We start from the raw sequence: 17,934 nt of genomic DNA on the forward strand, positions 1-17,934 counted from the left end.
CGATTTGGTGAAAATTGCTATAACCCAATCAGTATGGGCATTTTTGGAAGTTGAAGTTGTAGTTCAAATAGTTTTAATTAAACAGTTGAATTTACTTGAATTTAAGCAATGTGTTTATTTTGAATCAATTCAAACCCCCAACTCACACCACATACGTCTCTTTTTTTCTCTCTCTGTCTTCCATTCTCACCGCTCTCTTCTGGATGAACACATAAAAAAATTGTGCATTTTGCTGGGTTATGATTAAATCTTATATTTGAGGATGTTTTGGATGATTGTCCAGATTTTTCATTCGAGAATTTCGGTGAACCGGAAGTCGCCATCTAGAATTTTAAAATGACACCATACATCGACGTTTGTCTCCTACTCATCAAAATTATTCTCAAAATACTCAGCCGGAAGTCGCCATCTTGGATTTGAAAATGGCGTCAAAAACCAATTTCTTGGACCTACTTTTCAAGACCATTCCGAAAATATCCATATTGATTGGATTATAGCGAATTTCGCTAAAGCGGAAGTCGCCATCTTTGATTTCAAAATGATGTCAAAAATCAATTTGTGGCACCTACTTTTCAAAACCATTCAGAAAATACGCATATTGATTGGGTTACAGCGAATTTCGCTAAACCGGATTTCAAAATGGTGTCAAAAATCAATTTCTGCCACCTACTCGTTAAGACCATTCCGAAAATACCCATATTGTTGAGGTGCGGGCCATAAGGAGTCCAGAGCCGTCTCTTCCATCATTCCGAAAATCTACTATGTCTTTTGCATTCAAAAGGACTTAAAATATTTTTTTGCAAAAAACATGTTAATTGCGAAATCCGCGCAAAAAATGCTTCTAAGTTCTTTGCATTTAAAAGGACTTAGAATTTTTTTCAGGAAAAAGTCATTCAAGTGCATTCAAAACGACTTGCAAAAACCGTGTTAATTGCGAAATCCGTACAAAAAAAACTTCCAAAAATAGTCTTTTGCTGAGAGTTTTTTTACGCGGATTTTCGAAAAAATGCAGTTTTTTTGCTTGAATTTTCGAATAACCGCAGTTTTTTTACGCGGATTTCCCAATTAACGCGATTTTTTTCACGCGGTGCGTATCCCCGCGTAAAAAAGCTGGGTGTATTGGGTCAAACATGTTGACAAAGCTGTATTATTGTGCAACATGAGGCCACACTATGCCGCCATTCACCTCTGTTACAGAACTCCTTTCCATTATCTCACCGCAGTGCCAGCCGGGTACGAGCTGGCTTATGCTGTTTTTGTTTTTGAACCCGGGGCTGGGTCGAGTTCAGTACCGTCTATATGCATGAGTACACTGGGGCTGAGCCAGGGGCACAGAGGTTTCGGGAGCTGGGAGGATGAATATAAATCCAAACAAACGACTGAGTTCAAAAAGGTAACCCGATTATTTGCATCTTTTCAGAGCGTATTGATTCGTATCCCGTTCAAAGAACATTAAGCAACCAAACGCGTTGATACTAGCGGCAGGAAATGCGTTACAGTAAGGCCCAATTTAAACGAAAATTTCGATTAAAGTGTTAATTCACTTTTAGCAAAAACTATGATATGTTTTGAACTGCTCGTTAGGGTTGTGGTATCGATCGTACCGGTACCGAAAGTCCCGGGAAAACTGACCCGTTCTTGGTACCGAAATACCGGTGCTGAATAAATATAAGTACCGGTATTTTCGGTACTATGCAGAGTTTTTGATGAACAATATAATGGGCTGTTTCAAAAAATCGACGAGCAAGATGGCTTTAGAAGATTAACGAATATAACTCCCGTTGTCCCGTAACTGGAAATATTAACTATTTATTCGAAAATAAATACAATGATTTTTCATTCATGTATTTTGAACTAGCATAAATATAGCAACAATTAATTGTTTTTTAGCACCCTCTTTAGTGATATTAGAATTATTTCCTATTATTCGCTGTATGCCGATATAATAGCTTTCGGGCCAAAGTAATGCCTACATACATATTGCAGTTGAATATTAATCTACAAAAGAACGAACGCCGACTTAGTATCTAACCTCGATCCGTAGGCACGTAGAGACATGACCTGGGTTTGTGATCAGCGCTATTTGATTATATGTGATTTACATCCAAAACCAGGTAAGAAGGAATATGCTTCGTCATCTGGATTTTCACAATACGAACTGTTGGAAATACACTGGAAAAAGTTTCATCATTTAATGGATTTAAATTCTCCTTATTTCGATAGGATTCCTTTAAGGAACTCCAAGGTAATGCGCGGTTCCAAATCGACTTACTTTGATTTCATCATCATCCATATACACGGGAATCTTGGCTCAAGCATTGTTGTAGTCGATGTTGTATTACATGAAATTCTGCACAATGACGCTTCCAGCCTCGGATTAACTTATGTGAGCATTGGCAGTATGACATTAAACCCACGATGTAGCCACTTCCGTTAGGATTATCGCCGTTGTCACTTTTTGAAACTATTCCACCATGCGCACATTTGGTCTAATACTAATTGATTTAAAGTCAGTTGCAATGGTAATTCTTGTAGTAGAGGCACGTTTCATATCTGTGTTTTTCTGATTTCACTGCTCAGCAGGAGGAACGATACTGTACTGTTTGTGCAGTGGATAAGCAACAAAGCAGTAGAAATTGATTGCTTAGTGTATTGATAGCTTGAACATAGTATTTTTGTCGCTTTGGTGCTTTTTTGTTTTTTTTTGGATAAAAACATTCCAACACCGGTACTTTACCGGTATGATAACGGAGTTTGGCAACTGTTGACATAGAATAGCTTCGAAGTTAACAAGTTCGGACTGGCCATGTGAAAACAGTACTACTGAAAATATTTGAAATATAAGGAACTTCGCACTTAATTTACGAAAACCACCTTAAACACATCATGGAATACGAATTGTTTTTTTTTTTTGGTTTAGAAAACTTTCAAATGGTGGACGGTATTTCAGCCCAGCTTCACAACTCCTCCTTGGCCAAGGTTCATTCTCAAACAACGTCACGCAACTATGAAAAACAGATTACTACTTGTTTACTCGTTCAGGGTACTGCTACAATCTGGAAATGTAGTTAAGAGTAACGCCACGCAATATCTTTTAGTTATTGCCTTCAAATACCCTGTCATCTTTCCAATTACCATTGCAATATGTCTCTTTTTGAAAATCTTGGATTGAACCACGGATCTTCTCTGTGATATGATGCATTATCATTTTATTTTAATCAACAGTAACTCTATCTGAGAGTGCCCGCGAATTTGATGTTTTGGGAATCTTACGTATGACAGAGTGCAATTTGCAATAAAACTTTTGGATCAACGCAGATCATCTTGCATGTGTTATGCCATCTGGTAACGGAATCTATAATCATGTTTTCTCCATATATTTTGATGATTTTTCCCATACAAACTTAACTGTGAGCCTATTTGCCTCAAATTTGGAAGAGCCTTAGATTGGCTTGGAGAACCATACTACTATATGTATACATATCTGTTTACGCCTGTTCAATGAGAGGAACTTAGTTCAGTAGTGCCCAGGAGCCTCGAGAGGTGTTAAGACGGATCTGGTTACTGCCATCCTTTAAGACTTAGATCTATCAAAACACAAACTGTGAATGTCTAAACTGCAGGCTAAGAGGAATCTTGGTTTACCTGTGGGACGAACGCTGAAAAAGGAAGAGTCAAAGGCTGCCTTGATTACCTCTATATGAGTGTAAGTTTACAGTGTGCTTCCGTAGACGTCCAGTATATAACAGAACGTATTTTATAGAAATCTTAAGCAACCAGCACATATCCTCTTCTCTCTCGATGGAAAAAAATTATATTGCCACAAAACTACGGTTGATTTTTATAAAAGAATAAATTATTAATTTTACAAAATCAAAAATTTTATCCATTTATAAATTGACATTTATCAAAGCAGTTTACCAAAGTATTGCAATGATTGTGCAGTATGATGCTTTGTAGTATGATATTTTGCCAAGTCGACATTAGATAGAGTAACCAAATGGACTGATAGCACATGAAGGACACATTAAATTTCAACCGAGGCAGGTTGGGATGATGCAGTACCGATACTGGATGAAGATGTTATACTTTATCATACGTCGTATTGATTTATCTATCAATTTTTTGAGCCAAGTTCTTTTGGTTGAAATGAGTTACGAAGAATACGCATGAAACTGTCCCAACATAAACATTATTCAAAACATCATGGAACTCAATTCTATAATAAAAGATATACAAATTTTAGCCACCATGTCAATTGTATTGGTTCCGATAATGCGATTTATGAAAAATGGCCATTTTTGAGAATAGTTTTCATATAAAAGCAGTTTTCGCAACTTTTTAAGGCCAAATTTATTTTAAATATGTTTTTTTTAATTTTTCTGTTGCCCTTGGAAGTAAAATTGTAATTGATTTTTTTTTTCAAAAATATTGTTCATATAATTGATACATCCTATTCATCATAGCAGAAAGATATTTTTTTCACTCAATTTTGAAGATAACCTGTCCAAAACAAAATATTAATATTTTTTTCCTGAGATCAGAGATTTCCAGTCATCCGAATTAACTCAACATAACTGTGACATACTGTCAACAATGATTTTCTCCGACGCGTTTTCCCAACCCAGATACCTACTGTTCCAGTTAATCATGGGTTTGGGTGACCATATCAGGCGAGTAAAAATCAAAGACAGTTGTAAGAAGATACCATAAAAATTTAAAAAAAAACTCTGTGATCTGGCAAGCAAAGTTGTGACAGGATGTCTTTCGCAAGAAATCAATGACCGAGCACTTCGGATTTACACACACACGGTTCTCATTACATTCCGATCGTCTAAGGTTTCAAACTGTTGGAAAAATCCGCAATCCTCAGCTCAGTGGATGAAACGAAATATTTTTAGATTGTCTGCGAAGCAATGACAAGGGATCAGAAATCGAAAATCTTCATTAGCTCCAATGAATAGCAGCTGCGGTTTTGTGTGATCTCGCCTTAGAGGCAGGGTACCATTATTGTCGCCAATGCGGTAACCACAAAAACTTCCTGGGGCATCATTGGGTAGGAGTCCCAAGGGTTGCAGGTTCAAATCCTGCCGCTGTGGTGCTTTTTTCACTTAATTGCTTTCGTTTGACTCACCATTCCAATCTGTCTTCCCTGTTGAAAACCACAAAAATAAAGAATAAATACACGTTCTTTAAGTAGATCAGAAACCTTGACGGTCCCTAGTAGTTTCCCTGTTGCTGATGTAGAAAAAGTGGGTGTTTTGCTATTTACAATGGCAGCAATTTTTGTGTTGAAACCTTCTCCTTGATTTAAATACACTGAAAAAGATTCTTTTAAGTATTTAAAACGATAAACATTAGATTATTGACATTTTATTATGGGGTACTGCGAATAACTTTTAAAAAGGGCATAATTACAAGAATTAACTGTTTTTGTTGAAGCAAAATTCGAAATACCTCGATAACTACCGCACGATATATATTCTGTAACCACAGTTACAGAGTTATATTCTGTGATAAAATTACAGTTTTGTATGCCACTTAGTATGAAATTTTAAAACATGTAAAAAGTTGTAGGTAGAAAATCTTTTATGCCGATAAGTTCTCCATCATGCAATCAGCTTCAAAATGTTTGGTTTTGTTGACAAAATATAAAAAATTTAAAAAAATGTTTTTTTGCGATTTAAATTTTTAACATAAATTTTTGTTTTTGTGGAAAATCAAACTTTTTTTTCAGTATATATTTTTTTCGCACAGAAATATTCATTCCCTGTAACTCGTTTTGAGATAGTTGTGTTATGTAAAATACGGCAAACGATTTTTTTCGAAAATGCTATATGTAGAAACTTTTACACCCTTTTAAAAATTGCCCTTGAGTCAAAATAACCTTATTGACTGTGGAAAAAGTTTAGTCTTCCATGCCGGTGAAACGTGTATAGTTTCATCGGAATCTGAGATTTTGAACGGATCTTCGTGGAATTTCTCATGAAATTTACATTTTTTACTGTAAACAACCATAACTTACTCTAACTATGTATTTAACTGAAAGATTTGAAAGCTTTATGCAATAGGAAATTTTATCCCCTTTCCAATGGAACTAAAAAATTTGAAATACAAGGTGCAATTCTTGAGTTAAAGTCATTTAAAGACAAACAGGTTAAATAGAAAAAATTTAATAACTCTGTAACGGTTGTGATTTGATAGTATGTGTCGAACGATTTTTTTACCCAAATGTGATTCCCTATCACTCCTCGAGAGATGCTTAATCATGAATCAAACACCCTGTATAAATCATTGATAATTTTTATTTTATAATACAATCAATCAAATCCAAAATGGACAGCTAGTCGAATCGAAACAAAATGTCTATCAAAATCATTTTTTGTGTCAGTTGAATTTCTGTTGTTCATGTACTGACTTCAGTTATTGTGTTTAGGCTGAAACAATCGAATCAAGCTGTAACAAAAACCTCAGATTTAACTCTTGTGCTCAGTGCTTTGGAACTTAGTTACTGTCTCTGCTTAGATATATTTGAAGTAAATAATTTTTTTAAAACTTTATCTGCCCAGTACTAGTTCCCCAAGGAATCTTTGCTCTAATTTTTAATCAAATTTGATAAGTCTAGCTACCGGACCAAAGTATTTGAAATTTGTGTGGAAATTTAGATAGATAAAGTGCACTTAATTACATTCTCACCGCTAGATGGCACTGTATGCATCATTTTCTACAACTTTGTCAATGACTGCATATCAACCGAACATTCTTAGGAGAAGTTATTAAACTTTTTTTTATTCCGATTATAGAGGTTTTAACCTTAAGAACATTTGCCTCTTCGGGTTAGAAGAATCTCTCTCTAACCTTATGTGCGGGGTCAGGACTCGAACCCAGGTGCGCTGCGTATAAGGCAATCGATCTACCAACTACGCTACGCCCACTCCCATATTAAACTTTTATTGAAGAGCATTTAATGAAGAAATAGAATAAAGACACATTCAGAAGAAATACTGTAAAAGGTTTGTTCTGTAACTTTGTAAAAGGCACACACTTTCTATTTTTTCATTAAAAAGTCAGTGTCAGCGCCCTCTATGTGGTGCAGTGTACAACTAAAATATTCTAGTGCAAAGATAACTCATTTCATGTACTAAAATTCTTGCAATCGTACTATTCAGCTAAGCCAAAAATGATGTTCGTGGGAATCGACAACACTCAGGTTTTTTTTACGCGGGGGATACGTACCGCGTAAAAAACCGCGTTAATTGGAAAATCTGCGTAAAAAACCGCGTTAATTGGAAAATCCGCGTAAAAAACCGCGTTAATTCGAAAATCCGCGCGACAAAAAAACTTTCAGCAAAAGACTTAGAATATGTTTGAAAGTTTTTTTTGTGCGGATTTCGCAATTAACACGGTTTTTGCAAAAAATATTCCTTTTGAAGTCCTTTCGAATGCAAAAGACTTAAAAGATTTTCGGAAAGATGGAAGAGACGGATCTGGAAGATTCCTTATGGCCCGCACCCCAACAATATGGGTATTTTCGGAATGGTCTTGAAGAGTAGGTGCCAGAAATTGATTTTTGATGTAATTTTGAAATCGAAGGTTTACCGAAACTCGCTATAACCCAATCAATATGGGTATTTTCAGAATGGTCTTGAAGAGTAGGTGCATGAAATTGATTTTTGACGCCATTTTGAAATCAAAGATGGCGACTTCCGGTTTAGCGAAATTCGCTATAACTCAATCAATATTGATATTTTTGGAATGATCTTGCGGGGGTAGGTGCCATAAATTGATTTTTGACGTCATTTTGAAGTCAAAGATGGCGACTTCCGGTTTAGCGAAATTCGCTATAACTCAATCAATATGGATATTTTCGGAATGGTTTTGAAGAGTAGGTGCCAGAAATTGATCTTTGACGCCATTTTGAAATCAAAGATGGCGACTTCCGGTTTAGCGAAATTCGCTATAACTCCATCAATATGGATATTTTTGAAATGGTCTTGAAGAGTATGTGCCAGAAAATGATTTTTGACGCCATTTTGCAATCCAAGATGGCGACTTCCGGTTTAGCGAAATTCTCTGTAACCCAATCAATATGGGTATTTTCGGAATGGTCTTGATGAGTAGGGAATTAACTTCTCCCAAAGAAATTGAATTGATTTACAATCTTCGATAAAGTTGTAGAGAATAAAATTATCTTTTTTATTTTCATTTGCGGTGGTAAACTGATGCATACAGTGCCAACTAGTAGTAAAAATACAAGTTAGGGAGCTCTATTCGTGTAATTTGTCGAGGAATCTCATACAAACTGCTAACATGCTGGTCCGGTAGCTAGATTTATCCGATTTGGTATGACTTGAATTAAAATTAAAAATAATTTTCAACAATAATTGTTTGAGAATCACCGAAAATTGAAAGAAAACTTAGTTACATTTTGTATTTTTCTGTTGAAATCTACAAATTAAGAAAATTAGAATAGGTTTTATTATATTTTCAATTAATGGCTTCCAGTGCAGCAGAACTGGAATAATAAATACAAAACTTCCGATGACACCCCCAACATTGTAAATTACAACATCCTCCGTTCTGAAGTGCAACGAAAGAGAAACCACAAACTACGTGAAACATATATGATTTATGATATGTATCACTTTCCAGTCGCCATATTTTTAATCAACAAATATAAATAATGCCACAAACCGGATCAGTGCAATAATAACACCTTAATGCATGCAAACTATCCCGGAATTCGATCCCATTACACGAACAATTTATTATGCAAATGATGATCCTTTCTGGATATGTGCAATTCATTCAGCATCCCCAATTACGGGAGATGACAGTAGATCATAACGCGTGGATTGAATTGGTTCAAGTTACTACAACACCGACCCCTACCATCCGATCCGAACGATGATGGTCCGCGATAACAGCGAAAATTGTTTGTAACAAATATCGAAATGCTTCCTCCATCCCGGTCGACATCACCATCATCAACACCATCGTCATTATCGTTATGCTAATTTCATTGGAAAATTTTGTGCACCATTTAGCAATCATTATTTGAAGCGGTCGTAAAAAAAACGGTGCCGTCCCTTTTTTCGTGTCAGTGTTGCAGGGGTCTTCTTCTGACCTTCGCAAGGCAAATCGACACCGCCAAGGAAAGCTCCAGCTGTACTGTCCGGTCCATTCACGGGTTCGGTCATTTAAAGGCAATATTTTACGATCAGCGTAAAATTATTTGTTCACAGTTCGACCGGCTGGTGCCAAGTTACGGGGCATCGTAAATATTTGTATTACAATAAGCCTTTTTTTCGGCTGTTGTTTTGTGTGATTGGTGCACCATTCCACCCACCAAATGAGATCATATCTTCTTGATGACCTCGTATCCTGCCATGTGCCTACTAACGGCAGAATGCTTTGTTCCTTTAATGATTTTGTTATGGTTCCTCTCACATATGTATGCAGAGCCCGTCCGGCATGCGCAGCCTTCAGTGGGAAGAACGTAGAACCTCTCTAGACTGTAATATTAGACCTGCACTCTGGTCGGTGTGTGACCACGCATATCGCAGAAGTGCCATATGGACAGGTTGTTTGTTATGAGCTGCGCCATTGTAACTTGTTGTACGCGACGAGGAGTTTTAAATTGATTTCACGGTAATAACAATGATTTACGTGCGAAACGATCGAATGACGATTGGCTTGGTTGTATTTTTACAGTCGATTTATGAACATACGAGAGTGCTATACAATTTAAATATATAAAAACAATCCCATGTTAGTCTACGTTTATTGCCTTCCGACAAAGAAGCAACTACTGTATTAAACCATTTTGGCGTGCATAACTGACATTTGATAGTTTCCGTACAAATAAATAAATTGGAAGTTCAATCGACCCTGTTATGATCTGATCTATCCACTTAATATCGCAATTTTATTTCAGAAACTGCTCTCTTAGAGAATCTGTACCAAAATGCAAAAGCCTAAACAGGAGGCACTCTGTTTTATACATCTCACAGTTTGTCGTGCTCTTGGTCACGTATGGTTCACTATTGTTTTTTAGCCAAGTCTTAGGGGAATTATGGTTAAAACCGACACCTTAAGCTTAACAATTTTTCTAAGTTGCCACCAAACCAATAAAATTATAGTTTTTATGCAGAATTCTTCTTCAGAAAATTCTTAACAAGACTTAATTTTTTCAGCGCTTCAAAAAATTAATTTCATTAAAAATTATTGGTTGTAAAACTTGGAAAACAAAGTGACTTTTTGTAGGCACTGCGGGTAAAACCGACACCCTATAGGGGTAAGATCGACACCCCCTTTAATTTATTTTCTCTCCACTTTATTAAAATCTTTATGTTTATTAAACATGAGATATATGCGTGAATAATAAAGTGTGAGTATGTATGATGCTAATATGTGCTTTTTATTGCTTCATCATGTAGTGAGGGGAAGAAAGTTCGAAAGCGTAGTACTATGAATAAGAGTATTTTATGCTATAGGATTATTTATTGATGAGTATTTCCAAATAATCCTTGCGCACATCGTTGCAACCTCCAGTTTCATATTATTTCGTAAGAGAAGATTTGCAAGCGTTCTACGTTCTGCTAATTGGATTCATTCACTTATAAGTGACACACACACTTCTTAGTAAAACTATCTTTTTCAGATTTGATTTTTCGGACTCTGATCATCAACGATCTATTGGGGTACACATAAGATCACTGTCTCATTGTGATAAAGTTCGTCTATGACAAACCAAGAGAACACTAGAAATTCGGTTTGATGAGCTTTTTGCAGAAATAGCAACAGCTTCGATAGAACCAGATAAGCAAAAATTCCAATTTTCGATTTTTAAAGAGACTTACAAGAAATAAACACAATAAGAGTATTTCTGTGCATTTCTGTTGATACTATAGTGTTCTAATAGGCTAATTGAAGTGTCACAAAGATCCCCAGTATTTTGAAATGAATCGCAAATATACACAACCATCTTAACAGCGTGTCGGTTTTACCCTAACCATAGGGTGTCGGTTTTACCCCAACAGCGCACATTTTTTTATAAAAGCGATTAAAAATATTGAATTTCTCAAACTCGTCTTCAATGCATCTAGTTGATCATAGGACAGGCCGATAATAATAGGTAGTGAAAAATGTGGTGATTTGAAAAGCTTTTGTTCGGTTAAAACCTTAAAATCTACCAACGAAATTTAACATCCAGACGAGTATGAACGCTGCTGTCGTATGTTTTGTTTATTTTTATTACATTCGGCGTACTAACATAAATCCAATTTTTCTTCAAATGCTCTAAATAAACGTACTAATAATAATGTATCATTATGAAATGAATAAAAATTTGATTTCTAGGAAATGTTGTGGGGTGTCGGTTTTACCCACAGTGTCGGTTTTTCCCACAATTCCCCTACAACGAAATGTTCGGAATCTCGCTTGAAATGATTAATCAGCACTCATTCGCTTTTTTGCGCGCATACCGTTATCGGGGGTTACTTTACGCCAAAAATAGAACGTTTTGTACATTACACTCAAGAACTACGATCACGCAACTTCAACTTTACATATGGCAGAAGTACCTCCAAAGTCAGCGAAAAGAACTTTTGGCAAATCAAGATTAAACATGAGCCATTCGTTATCGAGCAACAAATCGAGATAGAAGTCTTTTGTTGTCGGTCCGTACACTCTATAGCGACAAATAGTGCTAATCCGCGTTCAAAGTTATTCGCACACTCTACGCCTAGTCGAGGTTTCAGTATTTTTCCCTTTTTTTGTGTTTCTGTTTCTGAATACCCTTAACCAGTTAGTGACCAGTAAAGCAGCGTTCGTCTAGTAAGCCGTCTGGATACCGTTACATACACTAGTTTAGTATTAGTTTACGTTTCCCCTTCTTGGATCTCTTACCAACGTGCACCGGGCAATAAGCCCGTGCAAAAATGACTTCCCCTGACGGCGGTTCACCTCAAGGTGAGATGAACGTCGAAACAAAATCGGCTTGCCGGCTCAAAGTATATCCAAGCTCGGCCACCGAGCCATCTGTGATCTTCTTTCGGACATTACAGAAATATCGGCCGTTACAGAAATATCGAAAATTCGCCCTGATAAGCTTCGGGTGATTGTTAATAGTTTAACTCAGGCAAACGATATTGCTGGCTACGAGCCCTTTACGAAGGAGTACAGGGTGTATATTCCAGCTAGCAGGGTTGAAGTCAGTGGGGTCGTTTCCGATTCGAGTCTGAATTGCGAAGACCTGCAAAAATATGGGACTGGCTGTTTCAAAGACCCCATGCTTAAGCCAGTGAAGATACTGGAATGCAAACGTTTGCATTCAGCATCAGTCGCAGCTGACGGCAAGAAAATATACGTCAACTCAGACTCTTATCGGGTGACCTTCTCCGGCTCTGCCCTACCCAACTACCTCCTCTTTGACAAGGTTCGTCTACCTGTTCGCCTATTTGTGCCGCAGGTCACGAAATGTACTAATTGCAAACAACTGGGGCACACTGCCTCCCATTGTAGCAATAAAACCCGTTGTGGGAATCATGCGGGTGATTGATGTGGAAGAGATGTCGAAAAGTGTCTCTACTGTGGGGGAAACCCACATGATCCTCCTTCATGTCCCGCGTACAAACAGCGCGAGGAGAATCTTAAGCGTTTTCTGCTCTAAGCGATCTTTTGCAGAAATGCTTAAGATAGCTACGCCACCTGTCTCTACGAACATCTATACCAACTTGTCTACTGACGAAGGCTATTGGATGAACCCCAGGAGGGAACATGTTCTGCTGTGCCTAGAAGCAATAGAAAAAGGAGGAACATTTCCTCTCCCAAGCTTCGTCGTAAAGGCCAGAAGGTGTCTCTTCATGGTTCCCCTAAAATAACTACTCAAGGAAGTACTGGTGCAAAACCGAAGCAAGTCGCTCCCGGTCTCAGTAACCTGAGCTCAGAAAAGGGGTTCCCAGAACATCAAAAACCCCAAGTGTTCCCATATCTCAGCCAGAGAAATAAAACAGCGCTGGCTTAATAAATTTCTCTGACATTGTGGACCGGATTATTACAGCTTTAAATATTTCTGACTTCCTTAAAAGCATCTTGATAAGCTTTCTCCCCGCAGTAATGCGAAATGGCCCCTCCTTTCAGCGATTGTATCCTTCGATTGCTAATTCATCGAACGAGGTCACGGATTTAATCACTGTTCTACAGTGGAATTGCAGAAGCATTGTCCCGAAAATCGATTCGTTTAAAATCTTACTAAATAATTTGAAATGCGATGCATTTGCCCTATGCGAGACATGGCTCACGTCAGAAATAACCCTACACTTCCACGATTCTAATATTATTCGCTTGGATCGAGAAGACTCTTACGGAGGAGTATTTTTGGGGATCAAAAAGTGCTACTCTTTCAATCGAATCGACCTCCCCTCGACACCAGGCATTGAAGTTGTCGCTTGCCAAACCAGAATTAAAGGCAAAGACCTTTGCATTGCTTCCACCTACATCCCCCCTAGAGCCTCAGTTAGCCACCGACGGCTTTGCGATATTGCGGAACTCCTCCCCGCACCGAGGTTAGTTTTAGGTGACTTCAACTCCCACGGTACGACATGGGGTTGTCTTCATGACGATAATCGATCTACCCTACTCCATGAGCTTTGCGACTACTTCAATATGACCATTTTGAATACGGGTAAAATGACACGGAGCACCTTAGACCTGTCCCTCTATTCGACACCGCTGCGGTTAGATTGCATGTAGTCTCTGATCCCCACGGCAGCGACCATCTGCCAATCGTAATTAATATTGCTAACGGTTCAGGGCCACCGAATACAATCAATGTTTCGTATGACCTCACACGAAATATTGATTGGAAGAGCTACGCGTCTGCGATATCCGACAAAATCGAGTGCACTCAAGAGCTTCCTCCGGAGGAAGAGTACGGGTTCCTGGCTGGCTTGATTCTCGATATCGCGATTCAAGCTCAGACTAAACGCGTACCAGACGTGAACTCACGCGGGCGTCCTTCCAATCCATGGTGGGACGAAGAGTGCTCAGACGTGTAAGCTGAGAAGACAGCTGCGTATAAGACCTTCCGGCACGACGGGCTTCCAGCTAGCTACCGACAGTACGCGAGGGCGGAAACATGCATGAAGAGTTTGATGAAAGCCAAAAAACGTAGCTACTGGTGCCGGTTCGTCGACGGACTAACGAGAGAAACATCGATGAGCACTCTTTGGAGTACGGCCCGGCGTTAAAGAAACCGAAACAGTACTAACTAGAGCGTGGAATATTCAAACCGTTGGATATTCGATTTTGCCAAGAAGGTTTGTCCGGATTCCGCCCCGGCACAGAAGATCTACCGCGCCGCGTCCCCTCACAATAACGAGAACGAAACACCGTTTTCGATGGTGGAGTTCTCACTTGCTATCTTGTCATGTAACAATAAAGCCCCAGGGCCAGACAGAATCAAATTTAACTTGTTAAAGAATCAGCCAAGAGACGCTTGTTGAATTTATTTAATAATTTTTTTGAAGGTAATATTGTCCCTCATGACTGGAGGCAAATGAAGGTCATCGCCATTCAAAAACCAGGAAAACCAGCCTCCGACCACAACTCGTATCGACCGATTTCGATGCTGTCCTGTATCCGAAAGTTGTTCGAGAATATGATTTTGTTTCGCCTCGACAATTGGGTTGAACCAAATGGCTTACTGTCAGATACACAATTTGGTTTCCGCAAAGGCAAAGGCACGAACGACTGTCTTGCGTTGCTCTCAACAGAAATTCAAATGGCTTATGTTAGCAAAGAGCAGATGACATCAGTTTTCCTAGATATAAAAGGGGGCTTTTGATTCAGTTTCTATCAAAATTCTTTCTGAGAAGCTGCACCAGCATGGTCTTTCACCGACTCTAAACAACTTTTTGCTAAACTTGCTGTCTGAAAAACATATGCATTTTTCGCATGGTGATTTATCGACATCAAGAATTAGCTACATGGGTCTTCTCCAGGGCTCATGTCTAAGCCCCCTTCTCTATAACTTTTACGTGAATGACATTGACGAATGTCTTGTCAATTCCTGCACATTAAGGCAGCTTGCAGATGACGGTGTGGTCTCTATTACAGGTCCCAAAGCCGTCGATCTGCAAGGACCATTGCAAGATACCTTGGACAATTTGTCTGCTTGGGCCCTCCAGCTGGGTATCGAGTTCTCCACGAAGAAAACTGAGCTAGTCGTATTTTCAAGGAAGCGCGAACCACAGCTTCAATTAATGGGTCAAACTATTGCTCAGGTTTCAACTTTCAAATATCTCGGGGTCTGGTTCGACTCTAAAGGAACCTAAGGATGTCACATTAGGTATCTGAAACAGAAGTGCCAACAAAGGATCAACTTTCTCCGTACAATAACCGGAACATGGTGGGGTGCCCACCCAGGAGACCTGATCAGGCTGTACCAAACAACGATATTGTTGGTGATGGAGTATGGGAGTTTCTGTTTCCGCTCCGCTGCGAACATACATTTCATCAAACTAGAGCGAATCCGAATTTGCGGGCGTCCTTCGGCAGAAAAATTGATTTTGGGACCTCGCATACGATGCGATATCTTGAACCCGTTAGTAATTGCAAATTTCGAACTCAATTCTCAAACCCGATTTATGTCCTTGTACTTCGATTACACCTAGCGAATTTGTTATCACACCCGCAGATCGATCGTTCTCCAAAACCGTAGATTGACTTTTTTATGAGAATACATAATATGTGTAGCCAGTCGATGAATCACGGAAAACTGAATTAAAAAAAATCCCCGGCATTTTGAAGAGTAATGGTCTAATTTTACTTTCAAATAATTAAATTAAATAGTTCCATAGTGGACGAATTTCGAGCTAAATCCTATTCAGAGTTGGCAGCACCCTCTCAGATTTTAATGAAACTCTTTGTGACAAAAAGCTATATCGCATATTTTGTTTCTCCAAAATATGTGTAAAAACTTGTTTTTCCATCTCTTCTAGACTGTCTTTTTAAAAAGAGAGAGGCCCCTCGGTGCAGCTGGCAAAATGCCATTGAATTTGGTGAAGAATTTCAAACTATAGTTTGCCAGTGTAGCCCATCGTAGCATTTCGTCACAAATCTCTAAGTACCCCCCCCCCCATGGTAATTACATAGTTTAACGCTAATTCTCCCCCCACCCTCCTTGTCCCGTAAAATTAAAAAGAATAAAAACGATGTTAGTTATTCCCCTTTTAAAACCTGTTTTAATCCACCTAGCGGTGCAATTGTGCTTTTCTCATTTCTCTAAACTATGGCACGGAGGCTTTTTATGTTCAACATAATTGTGGAAATGTCCATTACATTCTTAGTACACTTTGCACTTATACATAATGGCATGCCAGCCACGAACTTGATGAGCTACGTGTCGACTGTGAAACACTTGAAACAAAAAAATATCATACTCCATTAGCCTAATCAGCATTAGATCAATGTTATCTGCTTGCTAACTCATTTTGTCATGCGGGGGTGGGTATGTGAGGAGGGCGAAAGTCCCATGAACGAACGACTCCCCAGCTTAAATTGGTATGCTTTGTGATATAGTGGTGGTTTAAAGATGATGGGGTTGAAAGGGAGGGGTATGAGGGCTGGATGGGGTGGTGGTCTGAGGGGTGATTTAAGGAGATATTTAAAGGAAGGGAGTGAACTATAGGGAAGGGGTGTAACCCCTCTCCGTAAACCATCAACTATGCCCCTGCTAAAATCCAGAAACCTTATGCGAGTCGAAAAAAAATTAGGTTGACGTTTTTCAGAGTGATTGCATAACCTTTCTATATGAGAAAGGCAAAAATGTGCCAAAATCCAAAAAAGTGAATCGTCGTCAAATTTTTTTTTTGAGTTTGCATCAAATCTCGACGTTTCATGCAACTTGAACACATTTAGCATCAAAAATAAAAATTCTATTTTTAATTTTTCCTATAGTTTATATGAGAAATTTCTGTGTGGCCGCACGCTGAAACCCGTAATTCCGGAACCAGAATTCCGATCGATCCAAAATTCAATAGCAGCCGATGGGAAGGTTGCACCTTTCATTTGAGACTAAGTTTGGGCAAATCGGTCCAGCCATCTCTTAGAAAAATGAGTGACATAATTTGACACATACGCACATACACACACACATACATACATACATATACACATACACACACATATAGACTTTTTCCGATCTCGACGAACTGAGTCGAATGGGATATGACACTCGGCCCTCTGGGCTGGGATTAGGTTGTCGTTTTTCAGAGTGATTACATAACCTTTCTATATGAGAAAGGCAAAAAGCTACGTAGCATGACATGACCCCCTACCCCCCTGTCGTCACACATCATCACAAAATACAAAACTCCCCCCTCCCCCATATAATGCTACGTTATTTATGGATGATCCGTTATGATAGCTGCCCGATTGCCGCGATTTTCATAGAAGAGAGAGCGCGTATATGGCACCCCTATCCCATTCGTATTGCACTGACATAAGTCAACATCTCAGCGGGCACACAAATTATGGGCCCCACTGACAGTTCAAATTGTTCTGCTTGTTTTGCTCGAAGCTCGATTTTCACTAGTCAGATAACGTACGGCAGACATTTGTTAAAAAGCGAAAATATTGGATAGCTAATTGAAGAAATGTGTTGTTTTGGGCATGTCGGTGAATAACAAAAACTTAACACTATGGTGCACCAACAAATTAAACGAACTCGACTATCACAAAATTGTGTCGAATGAAATTGATTCTATTTATTGTGGATCGATCCTAACGCGACGTTTTAGATGTTGGCATAGAAATCATGCCGGCGTAGCTGAGAGGAGTGACCGGGGCTGGTTGGCCGAAGGGGCAGGTTGGCCGAGTGCCGTTTATGAAAAGGCTATTATACGCAGTAGCGACATCTATAGTGATTTT

The 17,934-nt window shown here is 38.7% G+C and overlaps 1 protein-coding gene across 2 annotated transcripts in view; it reads left to right on the top strand.

Moving 5' to 3' along the window:
• The window catches only part of LOC131689567 (protein yellow-like), a 44,337-nt gene that overhangs the window by 15,341 nt on the left and 11,062 nt on the right, over positions 1 to 17,934 (top strand). The window lies entirely within an intron of this gene.

Source organism: Topomyia yanbarensis, chromosome 3 (assembly GCF_030247195.1).
Source record: "Topomyia yanbarensis strain Yona2022 chromosome 3, ASM3024719v1, whole genome shotgun sequence".
In the NCBI taxonomy this organism is placed as follows: domain Eukaryota; kingdom Metazoa; phylum Arthropoda; class Insecta; order Diptera; family Culicidae; genus Topomyia; species Topomyia yanbarensis.